The following is a 21,648-nucleotide window of genomic DNA, read 5'->3' on the forward strand; positions in this document are numbered from 1 at the left end:
ACAGGTAGATCAAAATACGCAAATTAATAATTAATTACATAGAATACACATTTTTACATAACCCTTTCATAATTAATATTCTCGTCATGGGAGTCCATTAAACGCTAAACAAGAAAATAACACACATCAGATCGAAAAAAACATAAATATTGACAGTAGAATTCTTTCAGCTGTCCAGGAAGAAAAACAATTCCTCCTTCCGTACTCGCAAGTACAAAGAATGCCGACAGCGGCCCAAGAGCCAACAGCGGCACAAGAGCCGACAGCGGCTCGCCTCGCCAGTATTGTTGCGCCCGCGTGTGCGGCACGCTTGATCTCACTCGCCCTTGTGACGGCGTTTCCAGAACGTCCGCTTCACTGAATTCTTTAGGAAAAACTCACTCCCGAGTAATCTCAAGGAGTCCCTTAATACTATCACAGTGGATAACTCAACACTGTCCATCATCACACGCATGTACTAGCCTGAAACTTAAAACAGCGTCTAAGTACATCGGCAATGACTAGTAAATCACATATTTATGAAATCTTACAGCTATTTACAAAATCATATTTACATTCCTTAATCTACTGTGACTCAGCTGAAAACTTAAACTAGCAGCTTGGATTTTTCAGTTGATTAGATCATGATTAAATTGATTAAAATTAAATTGATTAATCAAAATTAATTACTTATTAATTACAACTTCTTTAATGACCTTGGTCAGTCAAAAGCATGGCAATCTAGCAAATCGTTAAATCTTACACTCTATTTTACATACTGTATAAATTACCCATTGTGTGGTATTAATCGATCCTAGGTTGGTACAATTTCAAGTCTACAATATTCCGTAAGCATTTGTGTGAGGCATACCAATGACTTTATATGGTCCATTATAAACAAACTTAAATTTAGAGTTTTCATGGTCTATCTCGCTCGATTTCTCATGAGCTTTTACAAGTACTAAGTCTCCGATTGCAAACTTAGCAAAACGCGCTTTAGCGTCATGACGACGTATGCGAGCATCGGCTTTTAGCTTCATTACTTCTCGCAAACGATCTTTTTTCACACCAATACTAATGTTAATCCGTGGAGGGAATTTGATTATCTCTTCCAATTCACTTTCTACACTTTTGTCAATGCCGAAATTCCTCATGTTATGGCAGTTCAAACTCATTCCTACGTCAATGTCATCCGGCCAGTTAACAATGTGTATAGGCTGGTATTGCCTATGCACACCGTCTCCTGCCTCGTCAAAATAAACTACCATTGTTTTATCTAGTGACATACATGTCAAAGTTTTGCTTTCGCAGTTAATCACTGCACGGTACTTTAATAGCCAATCTAACCCGATAATTACTTCCGTAGTTAAGTCTGGCACGACGACAAACTCTTGTTCAAATCGTGCCCCACATATCTCGAAGTTGACAAAAATCTGTTTTGTGACCGGTTTACTGGCCTTCCCAGTAGCACCGATAATTTTCACTCCTGTTACTGGCATAACTACGATGCCAGGTCTGTCTTTCAGTAACTAAAATATTTTCCCAGATACAGCACTCAATTCTGCACCGGTGTCAATCAACACGTTTAGTTGTAGGTCGTGCATATTAACAGACACTACTATCTGTCTACACTTGTCCTCGACTGTTTCTTTATTTTCCCACAGTAAATCCTCGTCTATATCCAGGTCATTCCAGAAAAAACCATTCGGCTTTGATCCTAAATCCGATTTATCTGGCGGCTTTTTCAGCCTCTGTTTACATACAGTTTTAATTTTAACACGTTTGTCCTGAGGCTTAGTCTGTAGCTTCGCCTCCAATACCGAAACCTTTTCCTGTAACTCGTCAACTAGTGAGTGTTGCTTTGCTATCAATTCACTAATCGTCACCTTCGTTGATTCCACTTTGGTCAGATTAATCTCATCCGCCAATCTACCTGGAGAAATGTGCCCAGTAGTATCTGCAATTACTTCCTCTGGATCTGCGCAACCCACACTGCTACCGTCTGACCGTATAACGTCAGCTCTAACCTCGTACACGCTGTAATCTACGTGCTTTTCTTCCAATCGTGTCCGGCTATCACTAAAATTTTCGTAATCTTTCTCCTTAATACTCTCGCAATATTTAAACTGGAGGTCTGCGTCGGATGGGTCGGCTACTTCTACCACTACAACTTTCGGTAAAGTCTGCCGGTTAGGGCCAGAACTTTCCGTTACTACTTCAACATTCAATTCCTGCGGGACGAAACACGACGCATCTTGCTCGTGCTCCCCATTAACATCAACTATTTCTAGTAAAGTCTGCCGGTTAGGGCCAGAACTTTCTATCACTTCACAACTACTATCCTCCTGTGGGACGAGACGCGGCAAATCCTGCCCGCGCTCCCTATAAACACTTCTCCCGTACAGGCCCCTATAATCTCTTAGTTCGTCGTATAAGCGACCGAACTGCCGTAACCAGACCTCATCCCTCTCTGCATCCCCTCGCTCAATGACGGACGTGTTATCCGACATCTGATCTTCTCTCAACAATTGCGAATCATTCTTAAACTCAATCTCCAGTTCCGCTGTGGGTATTACAGCTGCCACTTTATAATCGATTTCCGGAACACTACTTAAATTGTTCTCACTGACAGTGAATGTATTTTCTGCTGCCATGTATACAGCTGATTTACTACTTGTGGGCGCACTCCTTTCTCCTAACACTGGCACACTCTCCCGCCGTTGATTATTCCATACGGAATTTTCATAACGACGACACCTGGGTTTTCTCCTGTTATTGGGCCGCCAAAATTTCTCCACGCCCGGTCGGCCCCTCACCGGCGCGGCTAATGGTTTCCCTGTCTCGTCCCAGCAGATACGCTCCCCGGATACTGCTGAGGCGGCTGGTCACACCCTCTGGCGTTATTACTATTCTGCGCAGCCCGTATCACGCTAGTATGATACTGGTTTCCGTCATTCCGGTTATTATTTGCATTGTACCGATTGTTATTACGGTCCGAACCATTATTGTCATTGCTGCGGTATGCATTATTCCCATGGTTATCGTTGTTATGGTTGGGGTGGTACCCGTTGTTGTTACCACGGCCTCTACCACTGTCGCGATTATTGCGCCAATTGTCCTCGTCCTCAACTCTTTCCAGGAAATCATTGATTGTCCTGTAATTGCTTCCTACGTAGCGTTTTGTATCATCTGGAAGCTTCTTGTAGAGTTCCCAGACTATTTCGGATTCCGTGCGGCGATCACGCAAATATTCCAACTTGCGGATCCAGCCCTCACAAAACTCCCTCATCGAACCGCGCGAATTCGCATCGAAAGGCCTCGATACGACAAATTCGCGCCAGACACTTTGCTGTTTTTGCTCCGACCAGTATTCAGCCAGAAACAAATTTTTAAACTCGTCAAAAGTCAGGTTCGTAATGTTGAGGTTTAAGCCCCAACGCTTGGCATCACCAGCCAGCACATCAATAACCGCATTAATTTTTCTCTCATTAGTCCATGATCTGGGTAAAACTCTTTCACAATTCTTAATGAAATCCGTCGCGTGTATACCGCCTTTTTTCAAGGGGTCGAACCGCTCCTCTTTCGTCAACAATTCCGAACTATGTGCACAGATTGGCACATAGCTCTGTTTTTCATCAAGTTTCTTTTCTAATTCCGACACTCTCGTAATTACTTGGCAAGTGGTTGTCGCAAGCGTTTCCACTTCCCTCTTTTTCTCTTCGCAGGTATTAGCCTGCTCCCTCACTTTAGTGTCTACTTCGGACACTAAAGCCTTTAAAGTTTCCACCTTCTGTTGATCCTCTTTTTTCACTAATTGAATTTGTTCCGTCACCTTATTCTCGATGACCGGAGCAACTGCTTCTCCTACACTTTTCTCGATTCTGCTAATTTCGGAATCAAAACGAGTATTTATGCTCGCAATTTCCGCCTGAACGCCTATCATTTCCTGTTTAAGATTACCGATTTCGGTATTAATTACAACAATATCTTCTTTGATTTTATCAACTTTTGTATTAACAACTCCAACATTGTTGTTAACAGCATTAATAGCTTTGTTCTGATTGTCTAGCTTTCGTTCAATCTTTTCAGACTGAGCTTCTTGCTTGGCAGACAGAGCTATAATTTCTGCCGATTGACTCTTGATTTCATTAATCAAAACATTCAATAAATCAGTTAAATTCCCGGAGACTACTGGTTTTACTTCCGTAGCTGGTTCCTCTATACATGTTCCCCCGTATTCATCATCAAGGGGTACAGATTTGATTTTCGCTTCCGATTCCGAAACATTTTCTAAAGTTTGGAATTCCATTTCTGCTCTTTGTTGCGTTTCGGCGGTCGCGTCTTTCATGCTAGCCGCCTGCCCCTGAACAATGGGAACCGCCGTGCGCGTTTCCCACTGTTCGACCGATTGTTCCGTATCCAAGTCTACCAAATTTTGGTAATTGTTGCCTTCACTCATTTTAATAATTTTCAATATAAATGACAAATCTCAAATATAATTAGGATTACTCCCACTACTTATTCTCGCTGACGTAACGGCCTGTACGTAACCAGTACTTTGTTACGATATTTGCACAATGCAAACTTCGTGTCCAGAACAACCTCAAATCCGAAGATTGTCCTGTCACCAGGTCGCCACGTGTAACCTCCCCCCTCACTTATCGACCTTAATGACAGTGAAAAATGAAACCGCGTGTACCTAATGGGAGTTTTGGAAAAGCAATCGTCACCGAAGTTAACCTGTCGGTAAAGAGGGAGGAAAGGGTTACATCTAAATGAAAGGAAATGTGCTAATGAAACTGGTGGAAATTAATTTTGAAAAGGGGTAAAGTTAATAAAGAAAGTAAATGTGCAGCCGTTACATTAACAATTAACTAGCGGTAATTAGGTATTTGAGATTTGGGGAAATCACGGTCGCCAGTCCTAAGGACAATTACTATAGTAACTGAAAAAGAAAGATTATTACACATATAATTAGCACTAGAAGCGTGGCAACTGAAGGTTGACACGTGTAGTGTGAAAACTGAAAGTTTGTCAGAAGTAATAAATTTCGCTACACCCTGACTTAATTTAGCAAAAGAATTAATAAAACCGGAAAATCGAAAGTTAATTTAGTGACTGAAGTTAATAGTGAGCTTTCTTTCTGAAGCACATCGAAATTCAGTAAAATACAGTTAGTCTTGGACTACCTCAACAATCGTTTCAAAAGCTACTTGAATCTACGCAATTTAGAAATAAGAGATTTAACTTTGATCTTGAATTAAATGATTCTGAACAATTAACAATAGTAAAATGTAGTACGTACCAAGCTGAGCTGCAGTCACAGGTAAGCTAAAATACGGTAACAAAGCTCGCACTCTTAATTCGTGCTTGTGTAATCTGAATATTGTAGCCAGCTCTGAGACTTTAACTGAACTTTGAAATTAAAGCAGTGAAATGGAATTATGCTGGCGTTTGAATTTCAACGACACTCGGGTTCATTTCGGAAAAGGAAGGGACCCTGCTTGGCAATGCAATTGGGACAATGAGCAACAAAGGTTCATGCTAAGTTGCTGTAATTTTAGTTACGAAAATGGAACAAGATTAAAAGCTGAGGTCTGCCATACAGCTCTAAAACTTTACGTGCGTCCAGTCTTCCTTGTCGGTTGATTGAAGGTTTGAAGCCGTCGGTCGAGGAGGTGGCGACAGTCACTCATTGTCGGCTGTCGCTGTTGCAGAAGCTGGATGTTGGCGCGCCTTCTTCTCGACGCGGTCACCAGGCGAAACGGGCTCTTGATGTGCGCCAGCTAATGCTTCCCGTCCGCGACACCATGTCAGAAACTATCATCGCGAGTCGAGCGCAATTACATGCTGCCAAACCCCGAAAGCGCGGCAACTCGCGGGAGCGTCACACAACACACCTGCTCCACTCGCTACTCCCGCCAGACCCTGACTTACTGTTCTGCCCGCGCTCCACGCGGCAGAGTTCACTACCAAAGATCCTACACACTTTGATTCGTCACACGACCTATCGACGTAATCGTTCGATAGCAGTTTTCCCTAGGCAAGACCCAGCGTAAAAATACAAATAATATTTACGAAACAAACCAATTATAGATCGACATAAGTGCATAAATATATATATATCCAAACAGTAAAGTAATTACAATATATAAAGAGACAGAAATGTCATATCTTGCGGTAGCAAAACAAGGAAAAAAATAATAGTACAATAGATGGAAATAGGAGGATATGCATTTCCGGCGTTACAAACCTACCAACAGATAAAATCCGTAACCTACCAATAATACAATGTGACTAACCTCTCAATAAAATTGTCGCTCACTTATAACCTTTCAATAATGACTGTGAATTTAAGCTGGTAAATTTAGGACGTCAACAGTGCTGCGTCATGGCCTTGAAAATTCATTCTGAATAAATTGAAAAATCTTACCTCAATTAGGTCGCCGGATAACGCGTATATATCTGCTCCTATAAGAAATTTTTCTGGCGGAGCTCTGTGCAATGCTACCTGATAGATTTGTCATGTATAAAAAGAAACAACTGATTTTTCCTTTCAATAATCGGGATGACCAAGGATTGGAGGAATTAGTAAATTCTTTAAATTGAAATGAATGATTGTCAAAAGTTACTTTTTATGAGAAGGATTATTATTAAGAGATTTTTTTAAACATTTACATGGGACTTGATATAACAATACTACATATGCGCGAGGCTGCATTTACCTTATACTATAAAGCTCAGGCTCCGCCATCGCTCCACCACGACCAGCCCAGCCAACACGATACACCAGAGTGCTAGCTACTACTTACTCCTACTGCTACACAGTTCGTACTACTGACAACACTGCTCTCTGGTCTGAGATTCTCTTATACCTGGCATATTGCAGGCAGCGCGTGAGCAATCCATCGAAATTAAATCTGCTCGAGTGCACTAGCAACAAATTCTTTAATCATGGACCTCTTACATAACCCTCCACTGGGGGGCAAAAATTTGGCAGCGATGGTGAGTCAATTGGACTTACCATGAGCAACAAATTTTTCTATAATCTATTTAGTTAACTAAGTCTACAGTCACAGAGTATATACATTATTGATAAGTGCAGAACATATTAAGAAATGAAATAGAGTGCACATGCACTTAGTTCAGAACATGTTAAGAAATGACAAAATGTATACACAATGAGTACAAAATATATTAACAAATGACATAAGGTGCATAAGCACTGTGTAAGTCTTTAGCATTTATTACAAGAAATGAATACGTTAACAAATGAAATAAAGTGCACACGCACTGTAAAAGTCTTTAGCATTTTACAGGAACTGAATACATTAAGAAATGAAATAAAGTGCACACACTCTGTAAAAGTCTTTGGCATATTTAGAACAATTGATCATATTAACAAATGAAATGAAGTGCACACGCACTGTATAAGTCTTTAGCATTTTTTTACAAGAATTGAATACATTAACAAATGAAATAAAGTTTACACGCGCTGTAAAAGTTTTTAGCATATTTAGGACAACTGATCATATTAACAAATGAAATGAAGTGCACACACACTGTATAGGTCTTTAGCATTATTTTACAAGAATTGAATACATTAACAAATGAAATAAAGTGCACACACACTGTAAAAGTTTTTAGCATTTTGTACAAGAACTGATTACTTTAAGAAGTGAAATAAAGTGCATACGCACTGTTAAAGTCTTTATCATTTTTACAAGAATTAGGAAAGGAATGGGAAGGATAGCATCATGGTTGTAGCACAGTAGGTTGCACGTAGTTGCACTGAAAGTCGATATCTTTCTACAGAAGCACAACAGCAAGTGAGACAAACTGAAGTTCTCTTCCCTGAAGTACTTTTTCAGTGTAGCCAGGACACTGAAATGTTGTATTATTATTATATGTTATCGTTTTGGTAGTACATTAGGTACACCAAACAGTAGGACCATAATAACATTTCCATCGTTCAAAGTGGTGGACAGCTTGATATGTCAACACCACATTCTTGTAGAATCCATACTCTTACACCAACGTAGAATTAGTACAAAAACCAAATATAATGCTCCATGATCATGAGGATGGACAGGACATACGGATATTGCAGTAATTTCTGGAATTAGGTTAGAAGGTGAAGGATACATTAAGTCTTATGCTAGTCATCATCCAGAATTACACTAGTGTATCAACCAATCTGAATAATTATTGCCACTCATTGGTTAGTTACTAAACATTTTTGTACTATGTATGGAGTATTGCAAAACATTATTCATAAGCCATCTAATTACAGTAATTATTGGTATAGCATTTATGCATAAGTCATCTAATTATAGTAATCATTAGCACTGCATTTATGCATAAGTCATCTTATAACAGTAATCATTGGTATTCATTTATGCATAAGTCATTTCATTACAGTAATCATTGATGTTCATTGGCCAGTTACTAAACATGGAGTAAGTATTGCGTATTACAAAACGTTAGTCAAAACTCATCTCATTGCTGTAATTATTGGCATTCATTTACAGAGTATAACAAAATATTATTAAGAACTCACGTCATTGCAGTAATTATTGGCACTCATCGGCCAGTTACTAAATATTTCTATGTATGTATGGAGTATTACAGAACATTATTCATAATTCATCTCGTTACAGTAATTATTGGCATAGCATTTGTGCATAATTATAAAACATCATTCAATATTACTCAGAATTCATCACTCAAAACAGAAGTTACTGCATGTAGCAACAAATTGTTAGTGTTTATATATCATATCATGCAAGTGACATAAGACATATTTAAAATGTAACACATTGTAACTATTACTCAGGGTCTGTAGTCCAATAATACATAGATATAATGGATTCAACACATGAGAAAAATTTGCATTGTATTTAGGACTAGAAATATATCTTAAACTGGTAGCATTATTTGATTGTATACTGGTAATAGTTGGGACTGGTAATAATTTTTTTTGTGCTAGCAATGCATTGCGTTGGGATCGATAATTAATTGGTGGGGCATGAAAATATTTGCTTTTGACCTATTGCTGGAAATAAGGATTAATAACGTCATTCGTCATGAGTCAGCTGTAGCAAGGTTATGAAACAAATAGAGTATATGTGATCACATTCACAAATGATAGACACAATTGGGTAAAAAAATGCAAGTACTAGAACAGAATTAAAATTAATTGCTTACAGCATATCAGTATCATGAAAAGCTTCTCCTGGAAAAAAATACAAAATGAATTATTGACCTGAAAGAAAAAATGTATATTATGATGAAAAGTAGTAAACTTTGAATTAACAGGTAATGAAACGTGTACTTAATATGTATGTTCTCTAGCTGTCATTCCCAAAACATTCAGTCATTATACTATGCGACATAAGACATACTGTCAAAAGGAACTGCAACAAATACTTAAATAACATCATAGCATTTCTTAACTAACAGTAAATATTATCATCATCTGCAAAGAAAAACTTCATTATTCATATTACCATAACTTCATCACTATCATCATCTGCAAAGAAAAACCTCATTATTCATATTACCATATTCTTTATGCAACTATTCATCATCATTTATTATCATCTGCAAAAAACAGACACTTCATTATTCATATTCATATTACTATTTACTTCTTACAACTATTCATTATCATTCATTACTTCCTATAGTATAGAGTTTCTTACTTCTAGCATATTTCATCACTAAAAATTAACATGTGTAGCTCTGTCTGACTGCCTGCATTAATCGCCTCGTATTCTGAAAGAAAAGTAATTAGTCAAAACTGCTATCATATGATGTGTATAGTATATTCTTGTTAATGCTTGTTAATCCTGATCCATTTACTCTTGATGACAAGTTATTGCAATTTCTTTCGTTCATTGCGAAGACGAAATTTCCATTTCATAGTAAACCACTGTGGTTGTATAATTTATTTCCTTTATATGGTATTGCTTTCTGAAAATGATGAATATGGATTAATATTTTGCATTTAATTCATATACCCATTAAATAAAAACTTGTTTCTAGTGATATAACTAAGCATACAGCATAGCATGACAGAAAACGTATTATGTCAAAAACATAGACAGTTTTCAAGTGCAAAAAAATGTACACACAATATCATAATGTAGTAGCAAAAAATCTAGAATAGTCATGATATTGAGATATCATAAGGAAAAATGTCAAAGTCAACTGGTGTTTGTTATATCTTAAAGATTTCATAGTTCATACAGACCAAAATTCTACTTTCGATAGGAAAACAATCATACATACACAAAAGAAAAATGAAAAATGAGCACGGTCTGATGTGTAACGACAAGAAAAGCGATCTGCTAACCTTACCTTGCCAGGCACTTGCCAAGGAAAAATATAATCATCATCAGTAAGTGGTCATATAAATATCTGGAAATGGCATTACAGTGTGATAAATCATAAAGTTTGTTCACTCAATGAAGGGTTTAATATTGGAAATATGGTGATTGCCCTTGCTTTTTCTGGTTCTCAAAGTTTCGACGTGTACTACATTTGGGTGAGGAATGCTGCGAATTCTATATGGACCTGCGTATAGAAGCTCAAATTTTCTGCACCTACTTTTTCCTCTGTTGGATAAATAGTGTGTGCAGCTGCCTGTACTGCGGAAGTTCCTCCTGATAAGCGCCGCCAAACTGGGTGCGACAGGAAGTAGAATGCTCGAAATCAAACATGGCGGCCGGATGCAGACCCTTTTGCAGCGGATCGCGCTTAGTTAAAACTATAGCGCGATCCTCCGAGCTCTAGTGGCGGCCGAGCGAAACTCGTTCAAGGTCACCCGCCAATATGGCGGCGCACACAGCCAATGTGAAAGTCACGGGGTGTACAAACCTGTTTTTACTGTTTTCTCCGGCGCTCTGCGGCACGTTTGATGTTGCTGAGCGCAATGTCGATTATTTCATGGTGGCGTAGTCGGCGAGATGTAGGAAAAGATACTAATTCTTTAATTTTGTTAGGTGGTTCAACATTTTTCAATATAACAGTCGGAGATAGCACAGTGGATTCATTTGGTATAGAGTTAATTACATCCTGGAATGAGCGTATGTGTGTATCCCAATCAATATGTTTTTTATGGCAGTATATTCTACATAGTTTACCAATTTCTTTCATCAGTCGTTCAGAAGGGTTCGAAGAAGCGTGATACCTGGATATATAGATCGGAGAAATGTTTCCAGCTCGTAACATATGTGTCCATATTGCAGATCGAAATTGTGGTCCACTGTCGGAAATTACTTTCAATACATGCCCTATACGAAATAAAAAATGTTTTACAGATGCATTCGAAACAGATTTAGCAGTAGCTTTGCGTAACGGAGTGAAGGTAACAAATTTCGAAGTGAGTTCAACAGCGACAAAGATGTAGCAAAAACCTCTATTAGTTCTGGGAATTCGACCAAAAATGTCTACAGCGGCCATATGTCTCAGTTTAATCGGTACAATGGGATGTAACGGAGGAATATGCGAAGCCGTGTCTGATTTAGCTTTCTGGCAGATTTTACATGACACTAAAACTCGTTGAATACGTTTCTCCATGTTGGCAAAATAACAGTTCTGTCTCAATATAAGAAAACATTTTCTGACTCCATAGTGTGCGTAACTTAAATGAGTGTACCACATTAATTTGTTAACAAATTCGTCAGGAATACATAATAACCAGTTGTTGTAGTCAGGGTGAGAGCGGCGAAACAGAATGTTCTTGCGTACAGTATAATGGTTTCTAATGGTAACGTTATTCCTATCTTGCCAGAGGTGTTTAATTTCTTTCCATACGTTGTCTTTGCTCTGCTCTTGTGCTATGTCTCGTAATGACGACGAAATGAAATTTTCGAAAGCAACTTCTTGAATATACATTACGCTAAAATTTGCTTGGTAGAAGTTGGTTGCGATGTCTTGCTGATTGTTGCTGAGAGAACGGGATAGTGCGTCTGCTACAATATTTTGTGTACCGAGAATGTGAGCAATCGTAAAATTAAATTCCTGTAAATAAAGCTTCCATCTGCTTAACCTGTCATGTGTAAAATATAGCGGAAAGTAAAAACTGTATAGCTCTATGATCTGTGTAAACGGTGGTATGTCTTCCATAAAGAAAATGCCTAAATCTGGTAAATGCCCATACAACACATAATGTTTCAAGTTCTGTAACAGAATAATTGCGTTCAGCAGGTGACAGAATGCGACTTGCAAAGGCGATGTTTTTAATTTCTGTAGTGCCATCTTCTTCAATTTCCTGAAAAATGCGTACGCCTAAAGCGGTGTTAGAACTGTCAGTGGCAATGGAAAAATTTCTGGTAGGATCAGGGTATGATAAAAGTGGTGCATTTAACAAAGCTTGTTTCAGATTGACAAATTCAGACTGTGCTTGGATATCCCAGGACCAAATAGTGTTTTTAACCGTCAACTGACATAATATAGGGGTGTCTAAAGCAGAGTAATGAATAAATTTACGGAAAAAGTTAATTAATCCCAGAAAGCTGCGTAGTTGTTTCTTTGTCGTTGGAACAGTAATGTCAAGTAAAGCTTGAAGTTTTTCCGGGTCAGGCGCAATGCCTTCTGCTGAAATTACATGTCCAAGAAATTTTATGGAAGTTTTCCCGAAGTGCTATTTGCTAAGATTAACTGTGAGTCCTTGTGCACGAAAAGTTTGCAACAGTTGTTTAAGAATCAAATTGTGTTCAGACCAGTTAGCTTCTGCGATAAGGATGTCGTCTACATATGTTGTGATTCTGTCTTTAAGTTCTGTCGGAAGTATACTATTCAAACCGCGAATAAAAGCTGCTGAAGAAATTGTTAAACCGAACGGTAATTTGCAAAATTGATAACAGTCACCAAAACAGAGAAATGCTGTGTACTTTCTGCAGTTCGGATGGAGCTGAATTTGCCAAAATCCCGATTTCAAATCTAATGTGGAATAAATATCAGTACCATGAAATTTCTGCAAAAGTTCTTCTAGTGTCTGTGGGCGATCTGTTTCATTAATAATAATGTCTTTGACATGACGCGAATCAAGTACGAGTCGAAGTGAACCATCCTTTTTCTTAACAATATGGAGCGGGTTTATGTACGGACTAACTGCCGGTTCAATAATTCCTTGGTCAAGCATAGCTTGCAATTCTTTCTTTACTTGTTCTCTGTGGATATAAGGAATGGGATAATGTTTAGCTTTAAATGTATCGTGCTGTTTAACTTGAAATTCATACATAAAACCGGACAAGCACCAAGGATGTTGTCAAAAATTGGAGCTTGCTGTAAAAGAATTTTGCGTAGCTCTGTACGTTCGTCGTCTGTATTTGCACTGCTCTGTTTAACTTCATCAGAAATCATTTGCATAACGTCATAGTCGGCTTCGTCTGATGTATTGTAGTTGTGAACATACGTATCTGTGAACAATGTGGACTGACAGTCTGTGTTACGCGATGTAAAAATGACCTCTGTTCGATTAATTGCCTGCTCTTCTGCGGATAAAGCGTGCTGAAATTCTAATGCCAGTTGTATATTTTCATGCTTTAACATTAAACAGGAATTTTGAAAGTCAATAATTGCGTCATGTTGTACCAGAAAAATCGTACCTAAAATAACGTCTGTTGTCAATAAGGGAACAATCCAAAAATCTGAGTGAAACGTATGATCTTCAATACAAAATGATAAGTGTGTCTGTAACTTTACATCTACTCCTTTACTAGATACTGCTCCTTTTACTTTAGTTTTGCCTAATGGTAACGTAGGATAGGTGTTCTCTTTCTTACATTCGTTGAAAGTTTCTTCATTTATAACCGACATAGGTGATCCATAATCGATTACTGCTGAAAATGTGGATGATCCAATCTTTACTTCAATGACAGGGTAGGAAATGGTTTTTTGAATAACTGGTTTTTCACGTAAAAGAGTGTCTCGGATGTCGTCAAAAGTAATAACATTTTCGTGAACAAGATTATGTCTGTCAAAAGTATTGCTTACGTTGCTGGAAGATGCAATTTGTACTGTATCTAGTCAAATTCTTTCGGCCGTGGTGTTATTTGCAGAAGGATGCTGTGGCATTTCGACTATTTGTACTGTTCTGTTATTTCGTCCTGACGTATTAGGTTCGGGGTGATACCGACTGTCTGGTTCATTCATGATAATCTGCTGTTGCGGATGATTCTGCTGCTGGTAAGACCGACTGTTACGTTGAAAATTGTGATCATTACTTTTACGTCTGTCTTAATAGTCATTGCTGTATGGTGCGTTGCGATAGGAATTGAAATGATGTGTCTTCTGTACGTAGTGATTTCCTTGTTGATGTGCATTACTATTTGGTGGAGCCGACGCTATACGTGTAGGCGGCGAAACATTAAAGCTTGGTTGACCTTGCAAACTATATTGTTGGTTAGGTATGCTAACTGGCTGGTTTTGTTGTTGTTGTGGAGAAAACCCTCTATTGTTGCCAAAATGTGTTTGCTGTTGCCGATAATTATGACGATACTAATGATTAAAATTTTATCACTTATTAAAATTATACTGGTAGATCGGGAGTGTCCAGTGAAAATTGTCACTTTCAGGTAAAACTTCTCATATCAGATTTTCTTTACTTATTCTTAATCCTAGATAGGTCGATAGTTGAAGAGCTGTTTTGATAGATATAAAGGATAGTAAAAGACAAGGCAGCAGTGCAGAAAACTAAAGATGAAATAGCACTACTACGGCTCGGGGCCCTGTGCACGCTATGGCACATATTCATCGAAGTGTCTCTTACGCGCTGCAAATAAATTTTAGTTTCTGCATTACAGGCAACACGGTGAAAATTCAAAAGCAAATTGTTGTATCCAGTCCAAAGCGTGAATCTGTTTTCTGTCATTCTTAAATTTCCTAACGGATAGAAAGTGCTTGTAATCAAAGTTATCGTCTCTACATGACTGAGCAAGTTCAGGATTGTATGAGAATCTATTTCTCTGTGTCTGTTCAGATTCTACGTCACGTACTCTCTGTAAGTTACCTAAATTATACTGGCTGTGTGAGTGTGAGAAATGTTCGGAAAGTGCTGTAAAGATGACAATTTTCTACGTAATATATTATTGGACGAACCTATCTCACTGATTGTTTGCTGTATGTTTTGGAATTCAGGTGTCTAATTAAACGAAACTGGTGACGTATCGTCTGATTTGGTGTCATTGTTATTTTCGATAACGTCAATACGACTGGCCAATTCATCAAATTTTTCAGTCAGTGCTTTTACCAGATCGCCGTTTTTAGTGTCATAAGCATTAATTTGTTTCTGCATTTTACGTGTGGTTTTGTTTAATTTCTTAACGTCTGCTTTAATGGCATCGGGATCCTGTATTAATTCTAACTGTTCAAGTCTGTTGGTCATTGTCTGAAAGTCTACTGCATATTTATTTTCCAAAGTCTGAATATTAGTATCAGTTTTTGTTTTTAGATCGGATATTTTACCATGCAATTCAGTGTTCAACTGTTTGATAGTATTGATTTCGTCTGATACTGTAGCAATGTTGTTGTCTACTTATGTTTTTGCTTTCGTCAATAACTTACGCTTGTCTTCTTGTCTCTGTACAGTAATTGTTTCCATGACTTGTTTCTTTACTTTATTCTGTTCCTGTATAAATTTACAGTAACGCGTTTCACTGTTCTGTAGGTGGTGATTAAAACGTTCGTCAATTTGGCTGTTCTGGTGGTCAAATTTTGTGTCTACTTTCGCATCCAGTGTGCGTGAAAGTTCTGATGACATTTATTTAAACTCGTCGCGTAACTGTGTTGCGTTTTCAGAACATTGTTTAGCGACTGCACTAATTTCATCTCTAAGTAATTTAGTTGTGGCAGCATGTGTATTGCATATCTCTTCGCTATTATTCCTGGAGCATGCCTTAATTACCTAACGTAATTGTTTTTTTTGTGACCATAGACGTAAATTAAAAGAAACTTATTGTATACAAGGGTCACCATTTTATTCGCGACAATGTCGCAGCTTATGAAATTGGTTTTATAATATTATTTCCTGTAAACTTTTACATTTGACAGTCAGTCAAATTTACATTTACTTTTGAGATTCAATGAAATTTATTAAAACCATTATCTCTTTATCAAGATTCAGCCACATTCGCTGTGCAGTTCACTAATGAACCAATCAAAGTTTATTTATACAAGGCATTTTTGTATTTATTGACATCCCTCCTTTTAACACTCAACTGTTTCATGTGGTTCTCAAATTCTAGTTAATAGCTTATTTTGTCTTTACGTGTTTCTCCTACCATAAGTTATTATTTCTTTAGAAAGTTTTGTACAACACTGTATAGGATTCTGTTGGTTAGAAACTTGGGTATGGGTATGTTAACTGTCATTGTTTTATGTAGAAACGGAAGTACAACTTCAAACAGCTATGATCGCTATTGTACACCATTTATTGTGACGACCAGTTTCAGCAAACTCTCCTGTCTTCATCAGATCTGTGAAGCATGGATTAACATGTTCAAGCACACTGGGATCAGACGTAAAGAGGTGTAATACAGTTTTACATAAATATGAACTGTACAGTGGAATCCAACATATCTTTTGCAGTACGTTTCACTGAATCTTGATCAAATGCACAATATGTCATATCATATCATAGAACGATATTTCAAGAACATGAGAACAATAGCACTTCAGCAAATCAAGCATAAAATAACTGTTAGATAAAACAATGTACGTATTGCACTGATTACACAAGCTCATGCTCGCACATTAGCAGAATGAAGACTGGGATTCCCACTTAGATATCATAGACTCTGCAATCGGCCACCATGTGGCACTGTGGTAGTAGTTACAAACAAAAATACATTGTGTCATCTAAAGTATAAATACAAATCAACGATCCAAGAATGTTACACTGGAGATATAGAATTATGGAAAACTAAAAAGCAAAGATAACAAGGATAGTGTGACTTCAGGCCAATGCGAAAAGTTAAAATCTAAATTAAAACACCTTCTCATGATATAAAGAGGGAAGTTATCGGATAAACCTGAATGGCACTTCGGGAAGTCAAATGTAATTCCTGCATTTAAAACTACCAAAACGCTAAAGAACAAAATTGGGATGTGTTCTGGCGTAACGTTAAGCGCCGGCACGTCGGTTAAGAGCGTTAGAGTAGAGAGGGCTGTGAGACGATGCCAGATAATAGTACGCTGACCGACCCCTCTAGGACGACGACGTGGCAGCAGCGGCCTCTAGGCCCAACTTCTTCATGTGTCCTCTCCCTCTATCGACTCCCTCCCCATTTTTTCCGTCATCTGTCCGGGTCCTCCCCCCCCCCCCTCCCGCTTCTGCCTTAGGCTGTGTTGTGTCATCTTCGTGTCTACTCTATAATGCAGTGTTTACGTGAGTGTTCAGTTTTGTGCATCCTTTTCTTTAAGTGTTAACAACAGAAACCAGATTGTCGCCGTGTTTTTTATTTGCGCCTGTCTACTAACTGTGTGTCTTCATTTAGCATCGTCAACCCCGTGTTTTTGTATTTTAACTTCCACAACTTTCCGCCATTTTACAGTTTTTAAAAAGCCACCGTTTTATCGACTGTTTTCATTCTTTGTTATCTTTTCATTATGTTTTTTTAACTCTTCTGTAGGTTGTAGAGCAGCACATTAAGCTGTTGCCGGCCCCCTCCCCCCCCCCCCCCTCTAGGAAGGAATCGAAATTCATTAAAAGGAAAAGGAAAGCCTCTAGGCGAAGAGAATATAAGAGCCGCTCCGCCTAGCCGCAGCCCAGTTGAAGACTAGACGTTCTACGAAAGCTACAGCAGCGACTTATGAACTGCATTGTTTCACTTGTGTTAGACATTGTCTATACTGAAGAGACTTCTTATTTGTGTGTCGTCATTTGCTTGCGACACACCATTGTAACTCCTCAAAGTCAAGTATTGTCATTTATCTCACTGTAATAAACATTCATTACTACGATTTGCTTGAATTGTTTTCTAGCAATCCGAGAAAGCAGGTGTCCTAGGCACCCCACATTCGACGAGTAGGCAGGAAACAATTGGATGAATCATGATAAATATAGCAGAATGCACGTTTAAAAATTAAACTGGGGCGAGTGCAGTGGCTTTTATGTGGTACAGATGGGGATATCATTTTTTATGAGATTTAACGAATGCACTAGATGTGATAATGAAACCACTTTCGGAGATCACCTCAGAGACAGGAAGCACAACATTACTGATATTCGTTGTAATATGACTGACTTGCATGATGTTCGCCAAGGGAAAAGATAAAATATATTAGAAAATTTATAAATTTATAATTATAACAAAAGATCGCCATATAATTTACTGAATGACCAGTTAGAAAGCAATGAGATTTTTTTTGTTATTTTCGATGAGATTTTGTGATTTATTTTTACGAAGTTTCTCTTGTCAAGATGATGTTCTTCTATAATTTCACGTAAGCTGAGGTCTCATTTTTTTCGATTCTGATTCCCTTTCGCTCATGTGTTAGAATTGTGGAAAGCCCACACTAGAAAGACATTGTTTTCCTCTTAGTTTAACGCTATTCATCGTAACACTTTGGCTTCGAACATTTTTATGCACTTACGTCATATATCACTTAGACACTGGGCGACACAATAGCATGTTGTGACACTTCTGGTCAAATATTGTTTTTGGTATTTAATGAACTACAAAGCGTATAGATACATTAAGCATTATGACACAACAATTCTCGGGACTCCTATTATTATAGCTGCTATGACTTTATTATTAGCTAGTTTATTTTTAATGGATTACATAGCAATTTGCAGGCTCATGCTATTTATTCCTGTGGTCTTGTCATCTGTGTATTTCAGACCAAGACCTCGAGCACCATACTACTGCCTAAATGTCGAGCTACATGTTGATGGTGTAAACATTTCTATAAAGCCAGCTAAGTCATTTCACTGTATAGTTTATGTACTTGAAATTATGTGTTTGTGGTAGTTAAGAGTGGAACACTTGATGTTCCCTTTGTAGTTCCTTCATATTTGGTTAACTATACTGAGGTACCGGAAAACAATAGTGTTTGGTTGTCGACGCTTTATGCTGTTATGATGTATATTTTTATTGTATTTGTTTTTATAATATGGATATGAGTATGGCTGACTTCACTACTTATGTATTAAATAATATATATTGATGGTAAACTGCTTCTTGGTAAACTGCTTCTTGATAGGTTTATTTTTTATTTTTTATTGGTTTTAAATTTTATAAAATATTAATTTAAATTTATTACAACAAAAGAGTTGCAACGTATTCTGATTTGGATTATTTATTGTATATCTGCAGTGTAACATTCTTGGATTGTTGATTTGTCTTTATACTTTATATGGCAAGACGTATTTTTGTTTGTAACTATTACCACACTACCACATGGTGGCTGGCTGTAATACGTTTGATGTTTACTTGAGAATCGCAGTCTTCATTCTGCTAATTTATGGACATGACCTTATATAATGCCACGTGTACATTGTTTTATACAACATATGCTTTTATTTTATGCTTGACTTGCTGATGTGCTATTGTTCTCATGTTCATGAAATATCATTCTATGATATGATACAATATAATATGCATTTCATCAAGATTCAGTGAAATGTACTGAAAAAGATATGTTATATTCCATGGTATAGCCCATATTTATGTACAATCGTCTTACATCCCTTTACATCTGATCCCAGTGTGCTTGAATATATGTATCTGTGCTTTACAGATCTGATGATGGCAACGTAGTTTGCTGAAACTGATGGTCACAATAAAAGCTGTACAATAGCGAGCTTAGCTGCTTGAAGTTGTACTTCTGTTTCTACATCAATCTGGATCGCCTCCTAACTTGATAAAGTCAAGTATATATGAGTCATTCAGTTATATTTTGCTTCCAGTTACATTTTGCTTTCATGAAGAGAAATCCACAGATATTTAGCAGTTATCCCCCAGTTACCTGTGTATTGCCATAGAATATCCTTCACTCCGAGAATGCTGTGGCCACACTGCAGTTTTACCTCAGACTTTATCTTTCCTGTCTGTCTCAGTTCTTCTGTTTATATTTTGTCTCTAAAAACGCTTCATCCATCCTCCCATCATCTTATTTCCTCCTTCCGTCATTGTGGTTTCCTTAAAATAAGAGATCGCAAATCTGTAACAAGAAGATCACAAGCATAATCTGATTAATTTACTTTATTTTATTCTTTATATCCGTAGATAATGGTGTTCCTTTTACCTTACATCTGTATGTCTACATTTTACCTTTAACCACATGTGATTATTATCCATTGCCTATTTCCATATTTAGTGGTAATTCCCAAATTTTTCCACCCTCCTTCCTTCAATTTGGGTCGTACTATTTAATTCCTTCTTCAGTTTTAAATCTGCATGGGTACCTTCTGTCATTCAGCTCTTTGTCACGTCAATAGTTCCTGGAGATGCATAAAACTATTAAAGCATACTCTCATTAACTCAAAAATACTCATTTAAATCTTCTTATCGACACATATATGACAACACTACAAATCACTCACAGTGTCTGTCAGAATCCAACTGTGCAGCGGTCCTGTGTCCCTACTAAAATCTAACAGTGCAGTGTTCTTTCATGTCTGCTAACAATTCATTAAGCACCATGGCTTCTTGCTCACTGCATTATCGCATCTGCCATACCTACAACTCTTATACTTCAAAAAGCATTTCCCCATCGGTGTAAATACCGCCAATGATCTGTTCATTGTTCTTTTTCTCTGTGTCTCTAGCGTCATCTTGTTGATTCCTTCTGACAGTAACCTTGCTAACCCCATGCTAGAGGTCGCTTGGGTGTAGTTGTTAATTTTACGTAAAAATTTGAAAGTGGGCCCTGTTCTAACATAGGTTAATTAATCACGCTCCAAAACAATGAATTGGGAGTCCTATTCATAGTAAATGAGGAAAGAATTGCAATTACATATACGAAGACAGTAACTTGTTCTCGAAAGAACAGTTACCGTTGATGACCGTGCAGCTTTTCCCTGGAATAAATTATGACTAACTGAAAACCTCAGCTGCCGACAGGTGTTGTACAATACATATGTAGAATTGTGGACAGTTTGGAATGTGAGTCTCACGGGAAGCGTGCAAGGGATGAGTCCCTGCAGTCGCGCTATTCATCTGTGTCCTCGGTGGCTCAGATTGATAGAGCGTCTGCCATGTAAGCAGGAGATCCCGGATTCGGGTCGAGGTCGGGGCACACATTTTCAGCTGTCCACATCAAGGTATATCAACAACACCTGTCGGTAGCTGAGGTTTTCAGTTAGTTATCATTTAATTGCAATTACGTTGATTTATTCTGATACATTAAAAGTGCAAGTCTTCAAAGTGAAGCTTGAAGTGGCTTGATCTCAGCATAGCGTTGCAGATGGTGACTGAAGTAGATGCAGAATCAGTCATTAGTGGTACATCACACTAGCCAACAGTGAAGTGCAAATCACCCTGAATCTTCTCTAAGTCCCTACATCAGCTATGGTGGTGGCAGACTGGCAGCAACTCTCAGCATCTGTTGTTGGAGAAGATCCCAATGAAGAAGTTAAAGATGAAGTCTCTGATGAAGTAATTTGTAATCGAAAGTTTTTTATAAGGAAAGATAGCATTGATATGTTTCACATCT

The sequence above is a fragment of the Schistocerca piceifrons genome, chromosome 3 (assembly GCF_021461385.2).
Source record: "Schistocerca piceifrons isolate TAMUIC-IGC-003096 chromosome 3, iqSchPice1.1, whole genome shotgun sequence".
NCBI lineage: Eukaryota > Metazoa > Arthropoda > Insecta > Orthoptera > Acrididae > Schistocerca > Schistocerca piceifrons.